The sequence below is a fragment of the Lissotriton vulgaris genome, chromosome 2_1 (genome assembly GCF_964263255.1).
Source record: "Lissotriton vulgaris chromosome 2_1, aLisVul1.2, whole genome shotgun sequence".
Taxonomy (NCBI): Eukaryota; Metazoa; Chordata; class Amphibia; order Caudata; family Salamandridae; genus Lissotriton; species Lissotriton vulgaris.
In genome coordinates, this window is record NC_141687.1 from 812,757,913 (window position 1) to 812,771,297 (window position 13,385).

The 13,385-nt window shown below is 45.6% G+C and overlaps 1 protein-coding gene across 2 annotated transcripts in view; it reads left to right on the plus strand.

The window, feature by feature from the left end:
- RBM45 (RNA binding motif protein 45) overlaps positions 1 to 11,922 on the plus strand; it is a 453,234-nt gene extending 441,312 nt beyond the window's left edge. For both annotated transcript variants that reach the window (XM_086956199.1, XM_086956200.1), the window contains one exon: positions 11,606 to 11,922. The gene's annotated coding sequence lies outside the window, so the exon portion shown is untranslated. The remainder of the gene's footprint in view (positions 1 to 11,605) is intronic.
- Positions 11,923 to 13,385: the final 1,463 nt, after the last annotated feature.

The window sequence follows — 13,385 nt, forward strand, 5'->3', positions numbered from 1 at the left end:
ACTGAAAGTGTCCTTGTGTGTCGTGCTATTTAATTTACTATCTAATTATCATATATGTGTCAGAATGGATCATCTTACAAACAACGTGGGCCTTTGTACAGTGTCATTTTTTATATATGTCCACCGTTTGAGCAGTGTGTCATCTGCATTATCATTACATATTGCACTGTGTTCCTACAAAGTAAGTTAGTTATTCGTGGAAATTCAGAGAGAATTGTTCTGTTCTCATTTTTGGTATTATTTGATAAGAGATCAATGATTACATTACGACGTTGTGTACCTCGAAAGTATGAGATGTACAGTGATAAGTGAGTCTCATGGGACAATTGTTGCATTCTTCTATTGCTCATGTGTGTTCAGTGGTAGAGCCTGTCCTAACACCTTTTCTCACCATCTCATGTTTTTACACACCTACACTTTCCACACAGGATAGGATTAAGCCTCAGACGTGCACTTCTAATTTTGTGCCTGGGCCTCTTTTCTTTCCCATTCCGACAAGCAGTGGCCTCCTCTTTCACGTCTTGTGTTGTGTCACTATTGTGGCGTGTGCTTTATTTTGTTGTCTCACTGTTGTGTCTGTGAGTCTTCCTAATATACGGCCCACATGTCCGTAATGTGGCATGTCATGGCCCTACCTATTTAATACATTCCTACCTATTGGCCAGGAGCCAAGGCTCACACATGCTGCCCAGTACCCATCATTTTCTTGTAAGGCTGCAATAGTATGCCAGCTTGTCTTGAACAGCAGTGATGTTCTTCAGGATGGGCCCTGTGAAATGTACTTTTCAAGGGGAACTGTGTCATTTTCTTTTTGTGTGCAGTTTTATAGCGCAAACTAGAACCGTAGGTATCATAGCGCTTTACATGAGCACCAGTTACGTTACAAACGGACACATTACTTTTTGTTAGGCACTGTGAGATTAAGTGATTTGCCCAGCCCCAGAATCAAAGAACGTTGAGCGCCCCTAGCGAGAACCAAGCCTGGTTGCGCACCACAGAGTTCCACCGCCCTAGCCGTTAGACCACATTCTGTCCCCATCTTTAAAATGGCTACACTTGATATCTTGCAATTTCTGGTTCTGGTTATTAGCAGGTGTGCAAAACACATGCATTCCATTCACGCAATTAGGTGAAATTGTGGAAAAAATAGGTCCAATCACGCAAAATGCTTTAAATGCCAAATTTTAGGGCTATAGTAAGTACTTTATTCTGGGTCTGGGGGTTATATTTAGTAAACTTTCACACAGCATAGCTAGCTAGCCACCTTGCTGCGATAAGATAAAGGGCAGGAATAGACATGCATTTAAGGGGGGTAATCATGGTTAGTTGGAGAATTAATATTATTTAGGTCGGAAGGTGATATTGTGGCGTGGGTGATATCAGTCACCATAAGCCTGAGGTCCCAGGGCTATGTCACAAAAGTCTGCTGCTGTCATGAAAGATTACCTGGAGTAGTTTTGAAAGCTTGTCTTAATTTGAAAAAGTCCAATCATGTTTGCTACAAATGTAGGAGAACCCAATCAAATTTTGATTTGCAAAAACTTCATCTTTGTGTATTTGACGCTAGGTGTGTGTGGTACAATTTTAAGTCCTCTTCCTATTTATAGAAGACGACTAAAGACCATACAAGCCCAGAAGTATGCTTTGGTCAAAATTAATGAAAAGTCAGGTTATTTGTGTAAAGCAGTCCTCCTGTGTTCATAATTACACATAGCTAAGGTGGGTTACTTATCTCACTTTCAAAACTGTGCTGTTTAATTTACCAGCATGGCTGCTATTCACAAATGGTCTGCAATATAACATTCTAAAGGTGTCCACGTGGTATTAAAAGGTCCTGATTTTGAAGCTATTATTGTGAAAGGTCGTAAAGTGGTTTGACAACACAACACAAATCCAAAGTCAATCCTTTCAGTGTTTCTAGGGAACTTTAAGTCTTGTGTTCAAACCACAGTATGGTGGGCTCTGAAGAAAATCGTTTTTTTAACCTTAACGTCAATGAAACTCGGCGTGAGAGGTCTCTCGGAAAAATGCGCGAGTTGCTTGGGGTTTGGTAGCTCACTATGATTTTCGCTGACCAGAAGTAGCTCTCACTACACAAAAGGTTGGAGACCCCTGGTCTGGAGTCTGTGTAGCAGGGATTTGTTGAGGTGTTTCCATAGTCCAGTCTACTTGTTATGAGTGCGTGGGTGACGGTCTTTCTGGCTTCGGGTGGATCCACTTGAAGGTCTTGCGGAGGATGTTGAAACAGGAGGAGGCGATGGCGTTGATCTGTCGGGTCATGTTGAGGGAGAAGTCTAGAATGATGTAGAGGTTCAAGGTGTGGTTCATGAGGGTTGGCGAGTTGCAGAGGGCGGTGGGCCACCAGGATTTGTCCCAAGCTGACTGGGGGGTCCAAGGACGAGGACTTATGTATTCTCCAAGTTGAGTTTGTCAGCTGCTGCTCATCCAAGCTGCTACGACTTTCATTTCTTCTCAGAAGTAGTTTCAGGGTCCTTTGTGCGAGAGGGGATGTTGAAGAGCGTGGGACTGAGCGATGATCCTTGGGGTACTCCGCAGTTGATCTCTGTGGGTTTGGATCGGAAAGGCAGGATGCTGTACCTTTGGGTTCTGCCGGCGAGGAAGGAGCAGAGCCAGTAGAGGGTGGTTCCCTGTATGCCGGTGTCGTGGAGTCTGACTGCGAGAGTGCAGTGGGAGAAGGTGTCGAAGGCTGCGGAAAGGTCCAGTAGGAAGAAGGCTGTGGTGTGGCCTTGGTTGAGGAGCGTACAGATTTCGTGTGTGGCGGCGAGGAGGGCTGTCTCGGTGCTGTGGTTTCTGCAGAATCCGGATTGGTACTGCTCCAGATCTAGTATACTTAGGAACTTAAATTCCGATTGTTGGAAACGTAGCACAGCACTGAGGACTATCATATCATTAAACTAGCCACGCTGTTTGCTTTGGTCGATCGTGGCTGCATGCAGGTTGGATATGAGTGCTGGTAGCACATAGGTAGGAAACCTGAACTTCAGTGAGTGAGGTGTGCTACTGGAAAAAAGGCTTTACCTCTCACAGCCTTATATTTTTTTGGTTAGTAGACCCGCCAGTCTGGTTTCTTAGACGTCTTGCATTCTAGTGGCCAGCCACGGTTATTAGAATCTTTTAAAGGCAGACAGTGGTGGTGGTAATACTTCATGGTTTTGAGCACAGAAGCGGTAGAATCAGAAGTTTAATTTTAGAACTGAGCAAAGCTGTGAAACACTCCTTGACTGCATTCACACAAATTAATATTGTGGCAAATCTATCCACTTTGCAGTCTAGTTCATTTGAGGGACTTCACTGCTTCTTGTCTTATGCGAGTAAATAATTCAGTAGCGACTGTGTACCATAGCTGCTTTCATTTAGTTTCAAACACCCATTTAATGAAGTTCAATTTGAGAATCCTTGTAAGTTGTCCTGTGGCAGAGATACCAGAATCCAGATTTTGTTGCAGTATCAGCCTATAATTTACCGAGTTCTGAGCATTTGTCTAATTTTGAAAAACCACATCAGCTGCCTCACCACCACGGACTTTTATTTCTCCCTAATTGAAAAAAAATTGGAATTGGTGCAGCCTCCGGGGCTTAACAGTTCATTTTTGTAAAGCCTGTACTGTGGCTTCTGGTACTAAAGATAACAAATGCAAAGATTCTGCATTTTCTTGAGCTGTATTCGGTATGCCAACACAATCTGTCATGTAGGTAAAGGTGCACAAGATTTAATCAGTGGGGTTATCTGTCAGCCTGGATAAGTAGAGCTTTTTGTAAAATTGGCATACATTCTTTGTAAAAACTGTCTTTTGTAGGCATTGCCACTTTAGCTTAACTACTTAATAAAGCAATTCTCTAAGATACAGTCAGTGTGATTGTGGAGCGGGGGTTAGGGCGGGCCGGAATAACAGGCGTGGAGGCCGTATGAAGTGCGCTATGATTAGCGAGAACTTTATTGTTCATACAAAAGAAACTTAGTTCAGAAGGTGAGGCGGTCCGGGTGGAAATCCAGGTGGGGTTGTAGGGATGAGGTTCCGGGAAGATGTCGTCGGGGTGTTCCCTGCTGGGCTGAGGTTGTCTTTCCGTGGTGTAGGTACGGTGAGCCCCTCGGAGGGAAAAGAGAACGAAAGAGGGCGATTAGTCCAAAGGATAATAAAATGTCGTAATACTGACACCAACACCTGGGAGTGAGAGGGGTTGAAGTGGACGTGAGGGAGGGTCGGGTCGTGGCAGAGAGGAGGGGAAACGGGTAACGGGAAGAGAGTGATCGGGAGGGAAAAAGAGTGTGCAATTCTGTACAGTGTCGGTGCACGTTTTTACAGTGAGTGTGGTTCGGGGGGGGCTATTTAGACTATGTACTCTGCTACAAGGGGGAAACACGGAGAAAGGTAACAATGTACTCACGTGCCCCGCCGTAACTCTCCTCCGAGTTACGGCCGCTCTCCAGCCACCTCCTGAGGACGCCACCAGTCCTCACACCAAACGTCTTCTTCGTCTTCTTCTTTTCGGTTCTTCGGTTCTTCACTGCTTTCCGCTGCTGGTTCTCCGCGTTCTGCTAACTCCTGCCACGAGTCCGCTGTTGGTAACCCCGAGTCGTCCGAGTCGCCAGCTTTTCTACCCTCCAGCCGATATCCGGTAGAACGACTTCCGGGGTTAGGTGTGGTCACTTCCGGTCCTTCATTACCGTCCCTACTTCCGGGGTCACGAAAGGTTGCTTCCGGTCCGCCATGTACCGGTGTTACCGATGGTGCCTGTGGGAAGACCGAGAGAGGAGTAGTTCCGGAGGCATGAGAGTCCATATCGCTCCGCTGTCCCCTCGAGGTAAGGGTCGACCCTTCACATTCCCTTTCCCTAGGAGTGTTTCTTGTAGGGTTTGTGGGTGGCGGATACCGAGAGAGGTAGTCCGCATTGCCCTGTTCTAGTCCTTTTCGATGCAATGTTCGGAAGCGAAAGGGTTGGAGGGAGAGGAACCATCGAAGCACCCGATCATTGTGTCCTCTGTTGCGAGCCATCCATTCAAGTGGAGCGTGATCGGTATACAAAAGGAATTCCCGACCCTCAAGGTAGTAACGAAGACTTTCCACCGCCCACTTGATAGCGAGTGCTTCCTTTTCAACAACAGAATAGTTGGTCTCTCTGGGGAAAAGTTTTCTGCTAAGGTACAGAATGGGCTTTTCTGCTCCTTCTGAATCTTTTTGAGACAGAACTGCCCCCAAGCCTTGATCCGACGCGTCGGTTTGTAGAATGAAAGGCTGGGTATAATCAGGGCTCATTAGTACAGGTTCAGAAGTCAGGGCGTTTTTGAGGAGGTTAAAGGCACGCAGGAGTACAGGAGACGGTTGTTTGAGGATCTCCTCTGTTTTTGCTGTCTTCTTTAGGAGGTCAGTTAGGGGAGCTGCAGTATGTGAAAAGTTGGGGATGAACCTCCTGTAATAACCCAACATACCCAGAAAGGCACGGAGATCTTTTCGTGTTTGGGGAAAGGGTATTGCCTGTATGGTCTTTACCTTGCTCTCTTGAGGACAAATGTGTCCCTCACCCAACAGATAGCCGAGATATTTTACACTCTGAGCCGCTAAAGTGGTCTTGGATGGGTTTATGGTAAAACCGTATTTGCCCAGGGAGGAGACCACAGACCGCAAATGGGAAAGGTGCTGTTCCCAGGTATCACTGTATATGACTATGTCGTCAAGATAAGCGCCTGAGTACTGTGCATGAGGTCGTAAAACCTGGTTCATGGCCCTCTGAAAGGTTGCAGGCGCCCCATGTAGCCCGAAGGGCATCACTTTAAATTGGAACAAGCCTTCGGGGGTGGAGGTCTTATGTTTGTCTTCGGCTTTCGATGGGATCTGCCAATAGCCCTTGCACAGATCAAGGGTGCTGATGTACCGCGCCTTACCTATACGTTCTACCATCTCGTCGACACGAGGTAGGGGATATGAATCAAAGGCTGAGATCTTGTTCACCTCACCTAAAATCGATGCAAAATCTGGTAAAGCCATCGGGCTTAGGGACTAAAACAATGGGCGAATTCCAGCTACTGTTGGAGGGTTCTATAATGCCCATTTTTAACATCTGGTTCGTTTCTTCTTTGATGACGGCTCTACGGGCTTCAGGGATGCGGTACGGGCGTTGCCTTACCGTCTTTCCGGGTTCAGTGTGAATGGCATGTTCCACCACAGTGGTATGTCCCGGTAACGAGGAGAATACGGCTTGTAGGGATGACAAAGAGCGGAAGGGGTTGCTACCGGATAGGACAGGACACGGACCCTCCCATTTCTTGAGGAGGTTGATGTGATAAATTTGATTACTTCCCCTGTTGGCATCTGTTTCAATTTCGTATGTGACCGGAGTCACTTGCCTTACAACAGTAAATAGACCCTGCCATTGTCCTAGCAGCTTATGGTCCGAAGATGGGATGAGCAATAGCACCTGGTCTCCTGGAACAAAGGACCTCACTTTGGTTCCTTTATCATATTGGGTTTTCTGGGTAGATTGTGCTGCCAAGAGATTCTGCTTCACGATCTCTCTGATTTCTCCTAAGTGGGTCTTGAGATTATCTATGTATTCGGGAAGAGGACTGGTTCGGTCAGTCTTTGCTTCCCAAGCCTCGCGAGCCATGTCCAACAGGGTCCTGGGTGCTCGGCCATACAACAGTTCGTATGGTGAGTAGCCCGTACTGCTTTGTACTTTGCAGCGGATGGCAAAAAGGGCGAGGGGAAGCATTTCCTCCCACCGTTTACTCTCCAGTCCCAACAGTTTTTTCAGAGTAGTTTTCAGGGTTGCGTTATAGCGTTCTACTAAACCGTCTGTTTGGGGGTGGTAAGCGGAGGTTCTTATTTGTTTGATTCCCAGAGTAGAACAAACCTGACGCATGAGAGAGGAGACAAAGGGAGTACCCTGATCAGTTAATATCTCCCGGGCAAAACCTACTCTAGAAAAGATGGAAATGAGGGCTTTGGCTATGTTCTGTGTCGTGGGTTGACGGAGAGGGACTGCTTCAGGGAAGCGGGTGGCATAGTCCACTAACACTAGAGCATATCTACATCCACTCTTGGACAGTAAGAGAGGACCTATAAGGTCCATTCCTACTCTAGAAAAGGGGACGTCAATTAGTGGGAGAGGTTGGAGGGGAACCCTTGGAGGCCTGTATCGACTGGTTTTCTGGCACTCCGGGCACTCCCAGCAGTAACGTTTAATCTCTGCGTACACTCCTGGCCAGTAAAACTTCTCTAATATTGCTTCACCAGTCTTCTCGTCGCTGAAATGTCCACCCAGTAGGTGACTGTGGGCCAGAAAGAATACCTTCTCTCGAAACAGTCCAGGAATAACTAGTTGGGCGTTTGTCTGGGGTCCCCCCTTCCTATATAGGAGTCCGTTCTTTGTGAAGAAATAAGGACCTACTTGCAATGGGTCCTCATTGGGACGAGCACGCCCCCATACGTCTTGGAGAACCGGGTCTTCTTGTTGCGCAGCTCGAAACTCTCGGTCTGTTTCCCATGGGTGTGTGTCTATCTGTGCAGGGCAGGCCAGGGAGAAGTCTCTCTTTTCCTTTTTCTTTTGAGTTTTGGACTTCAAAGGTTTGGGAGAATTTTCTGAAGCAGGGGAGTCACGTGAAAAAGGTGCTTCAGCCCACCATTTCTTCAGTGAGTCAGTAGTGTCCTGTAGGAGGTGGGGAAGACCGCTATAATCGCTACCCAGAATAGCCTGTTCGGGCAGATTGGGAACCAGTCCGACTGTTGGGGGACTCCCGTTATTGCTGGGGTGTTGGACATATACTCTGGCAGTCGGATAACATTTTGTATCACCGTGGACGCACTTGATGGCCACTGTTCCTGTTACAGGTTCCAAAGAGTGAGGCAGATCTTGTGGACGTAGGACGCTATGTCGGCATCCTGTGTCGGCAAGAGCCATAATTTGGTGTCCATCCATCTGTACTGGACAGCGGAAGGGTGGAGGGGTTGACTCGGCAGTGAGACACACATAGTTTTTAGCTACACCTATTTCCATTGGCTCCTCCTTCTGTGGGCAAATGCGTGCTATGTGTCCATATCCCCCACAATGATAACACTGTGGACCGGGTTGTGGCGGTCTAGGCATGACCGTATACGGCATTAAGGGCACCGTGTCGGGTTTTCGGACCACTGGAGGAGGTCTTGGTGGCCGCACATGACTGCCATGGGGTGAGCGTGTGGAGTGTTCTTCTTTACCGCGTTGGGACTCTTGTGCTCGGTTATAGGCGCTAGCGATTTCTACCGCACTATCGAGAGTAAGTCGGGCGTGTTGACGCACCCACTTCTGTGTGGCAGGGTGCAGAGAGGTTAGGAACTGTTCTAAGTAGATCTTGGCTAGTATCTCCTCTTTGCTGGATGTTGCCGGTTTTAGCCACCGGTTGGCCAAGTCTTTTATCCGAAAAGACAATGCTCTGGGATTCTCTTGGGGACCTTCCTTAGCCTGACGAAGGCGAACCCTGTACGTTTCATCGTCGATCCTGAGACGTTCCAAAATACAAGTCTTGATATCCTCGTATGGGGTCTGTCCCTGTATGTTCGCCTGTTGGTAAGCCGCTTGTAGTTCCCCTGTTAACAGGGGACCGAGGTAATGACCCCAACTATCGGCTGGCCATGCTGCGGCCTGAGCCAGGCGCTCAAAGTTTGTGAAGAAAAAATCGGGATCCTCACCAGCTACATATTTCTGCAGTACTACAGAGGGAAGAGAGGCCATCGGTTTTTGTTGCCCCATGACTGTTGCAAGTTTCTCAAGAGTTTTATCCTGAGCCGTGCCCTGACCCTTTAGGACGTCATACAGTTGTCCCCGGTCATCTTCTGCAGTTTTAAGGAACTGTTCCATTAATTTTCCGAGGTGTTCCTGGCCTTCTGCAAGTTGTTTGACCGCGGCCTCCATGCTTCCGGGCAATCCCACTTCTGACACCAACTGTGGAGCGGGGGTTAGGGCAGGCCGGAATAACAGGCGTGGAGGCCGTATGAAGTGCGCTATGATTAGCGAGAACTTTATTGTTCATACAAAAGAAACTTAGTTCAGAATGTGAGGCGGTCCGGGTGGAAATCCAGGTGGGGTTGTAGGGATGAGGTTCCGGGAAGATGTCGTCGGGGTGTCCGTTGCTGGGCTGAGGTCGTCTTTCCGTGGTGTAGGTACGGTGAGCCCCTCGGAGGGAAAAGAGAACGAAAGAGGGCGATTAGTCTAAAGGATAATAAAATGTCGTAATACTGACACCAACACCTGGGAGTGAGAGGGGTTGAAGTGGACGTGAGGGAGGGTGGCGTCGTAGGCAGAGAGGAGGGGAAACGGGTAACGGGAAGAGAGTGATCGGGAGGGAAAAAGAGTGCGCAATTCTGTACAGTGTCGGTGCACGTTTTTACAGTGAGTGTGGTTCGGGGGGGGGGGGGCTATTTAGACTATGTACACTGCTACAAGGGGGAAACACGGAGAAAGGTAACAATGTACTCACGTGCCCCGCCGTAACTCTCCTCCGAGTTACGGCCGCTCTCCAGCCACCTCCTGAGGACGCCACCAGTCCTCACACCAAACGTCTTCTTCGTCTTCTTCTTTTCGGTTCTTCGGTTCTTCACTGCTTTCCGCTGCTGGTTCTCCGCGTTCTGCTAACTCCTGCCACGAGTCCGCTGTTGGGAACCCCGAGTCGTCCGAGTCGCCAGCTTTTCTACCCTCCAGCCGGTATCCGGTAGAACGACTTCCGGGGTTAGGTGTGGTCACTTCCGGTCCTTCATTACCGTCCCTACTTCCGGGGTCACGAAAGGTTGCTTCCGTGTATCGGTGTTACCGATGGTGCCTGTGGGAAGACAGAGAGGAGTAGTTCCGGAGGCATGAGAGTCCATATCGCTCCGCTGTCCCCTCGAGGTAAGGGTAGACCCTTCACAGTGATTAACACCACACACAAATCCTGCTAACTGCGATTCCTGCCCTTCTTAAAAGCATATTGTGAGTTGAATTGTCATTGCAAAACGTCATTTGGTGCCAGTCTGATCCACATGAGGTGTCGTAGTTCATGTGAAGAGAGCCTTGGTAATCTGTAGTGTTAATGGCGGAATAGAATTTATTGTTGGCAGACTCCCATTTCAAAGCACAGACAGGGTGTTCCAAATCAGTTTTCCCTGAATGAACAACCTCTTTCATCTACAAGTTCGAAGTGGGCAGGTCGGTGCAGTTATGGTCCTTTAAAACCTCAGGCTCTACTGGACCATGGGAGACAAACGTTTTTTATGTTTTTATTTTTTATTTTTAAATAGTTTGCAGCAGACACACTGTTTTGCTTGACCCAGTCACTCATGTCAGGCACAATTAAAGTTGGGTGAATGGTATGATGGAACACGCAGATCAACTACAATTCTTATAAAGACAGATGTTTACAAATTATCTCTGGAAAAGTAGACTGATATCTAAAACCTCATTTCCAAGGCCCTTCCCGCTTGTTGAAGGACCTTTTTACCATGGCCTTCCTTAAATTCCACAGTAAGGTGTTTGATTTGGAATTAGTTTTTATTTTCTGCAAAGTGATGGCATATGGTTTGCTATGTTATTATTTAAAACGTTCTTGATTCATCTCTGCATTTAATCTTCAACATATAGGCTTGACCATAAGATTACCTACACCAACAAAGAGGTCGAATGGTGCATGATCTAATGTAGGATCTGTGGCTAGAAATTCAAGTTGAGGCAAGCTTTGCTGATCATTTAAAATATAAGACGTTTGAGAGCAACTTAATGACCTAGAAGTAGAAAGTAGATAAGAGGACTTTATGGACACAATGGTCCTGTATTTTCATTTGACTGCCATTCCAGGATATAATTGAACAGAAGAACCTAACAAGGTAATTTACCTCGCTCACTGACACATTTGAAGGTAGTGTGGATAATGAAGCAATCTTAATGGAGTAAGCTGGGCTAGCTTGATGGGAAGCTGCAGCAGTCTTTTTAAGATCAAAAGGGCAGGTAAGGCGTAAGAGGTTAACTTCTGAGGGCCTGTGCTCTCTTTGCAGGTGGATTAATAAGGTACTTTCCAGCTTTATTGGATGTTAGGCCAGAAACAGTTAAGAAATCGGAAGGTTATCAGTTTTTCTGCTCTAAGACCACTCCCTCAAGATTCCTGTAGATGTAACATTTGCTGTAGCCTGAGATCTGAAATCATTAAGGCACTGACTGTATTTAAGCCAACGTTTGAATGCAGTCTAGAACCTAAGTTTGAGCATATTAGTGTTTCCATGTTAAACTGTCATGCTTTTAGTTATCACCAATGTGTGCATTTTGGGGCAGAAAATTGATGAATTCTAGAGACTGTCATGTAACATTCACAACTCTTCTGAAAGCGGACTGTTAGAGCTTTTCTCATTTCTTTGTTCTGTCATGCAACATACAGTGGTATTTACCATTTTCTTAGTCGCCTGAAGTGCACACTGTTGTGCACTTGTTTCTTGAAACCTGCACTTTTGAGTGTTGAACATTGGGTTACGTAAGGTAAAAATTCCAGTTCAATGCCAACTATTATATCAACTTGCATATTATGAAACAAATGTCTAGAGTTTTGACATTCGGATGATTTTCATACTTGTGTTGTGTTCTTTCTGCAGAACAGACTAAATTATGACATGACCCTCAGCTGACTGACTGAAAACGTGACAGGACACAGTCGACGGGACACAGTCTCGGTGGACAGTGACAGCTTTTTCCCCCTTTATGTTTCTAGTAAAAGGCATTCGTGAAAATCTTCTCTCCAACAAAAATAATAAAGTCAACCTAAGGGATGGTCATTTTTATAAATAAGAAAAGGCAACAAAGTAGGTTATACATGCAAAATCGGCAAACAGCCTTTTCCTGTTGTACCAATTTATGATTATGGTTTTAATTGCATTAATGTTTTGAAAAAATAAACAACTTTTTTGTTTTACCATGTTTTGACTATGAAATTTATTTAACTCTGTTAGACAATGCAACACTACATTTTGAAGATGAGCAGTAAACACCGTAGTACAAAGGTGTGAGCCCCACTGCCTATGTCCCCAAGCTACCTAATTGATTATTCTGTTGTGTGGAGTTCTGCACTGTTAAGCTTAGTAAATGCATTGGAGGTCCAATGTGTAAATTCTATATGTACTTGTTTTCGGACTCTTCACTGTAGCAGTAGATACTTAGCTGTGAACGTTTCATGGAAGTTGGAAAGACAGCAAAAGCACACTCCTCTTTTCATATAGAAGCCTTCCCATTAAAGCATACTTTATCCACCGGAAGACCTCAGCTGTAGGCTGCTGACCTTGAAATGTAGCTACACCACAGTATCTGCAACAGAAGCTTTTTAGTAAAATGCAATTGAAGTGCTCCATTTTATTAAGGGTAAATTATTCATGTAATCTGCTATATTCGTTTGTCCTTGCTATCCGTACTTCTGATGTAATGGCGAGCAAGCTGTTTGACATTAAACAGTTTATTATTATGGTAAGAAAATTCTGCCTTTTAGGAAAGACTGTATTTGAACTTTTGCATCTGGTGACGAGTTGGCAATTCCAGATGATGTGGCAAGTCATTCAAAACCTGGGGAATGCTGCTTACAGCGAGTTGATGTTCAGAACCCGCTTCAATGTTGCTACAGCTCAAAGAGGAACTGGACGGAAGCCATTTTGTAATTCAGCATCAATAAAAGAAGATAAAATAAAATGTGCACAGTATATTTTCAGACATGCATAGTTATGAATAATTCAGAAATAGATATTCAGTACTTTTAGTGTAATATTGGTTAATTTTTATTGTATTCAACATAAACATTTCAAGCACATATGAATCAAACGTGTAAGAAATACTACACAATACTTTTAGAAATCATAAAAAGATGTGTATAATCAAAAGTAAGCAAGTTCATTGGCTCCCTATTTTAAGGATGTCGTTTTACCTCTCCCTGTCACTTCTTTGAGTTTTAATGAGAGTATGTGGGCTGATCTGCTTTGCAGTAAAGAAGTGGTGGTCTATAACTTGCTTTACTACTTTGCGATCATCGTAACACCCCTGCGCCCCTCCCTGACCTTTTCTTCCTCTGGCTTTTTGATAGTTGCAATCTCATTTCCAACCTGGGCCTTGCCCAGTCTCTCTGAAAATGATTCACTCTGTAGGAGCACCTATTCAAGGTGCCTGCCTCAACAGGTAACTAGGAAGAAGAGGGCTCTTTTTCGCCTCCGTAGAGAATGGAGGAAGAGTTATGGTTAAACCATATATATATATATATATATATATATATATATATATATATATATATATATATACACACACACACACCAATAGGATATGTTAAGTTACCTAATTTCGATTGGTGACCTGCTTACAAAAATCGACTACATCGAGTCTAATGCATCTGGGATGATA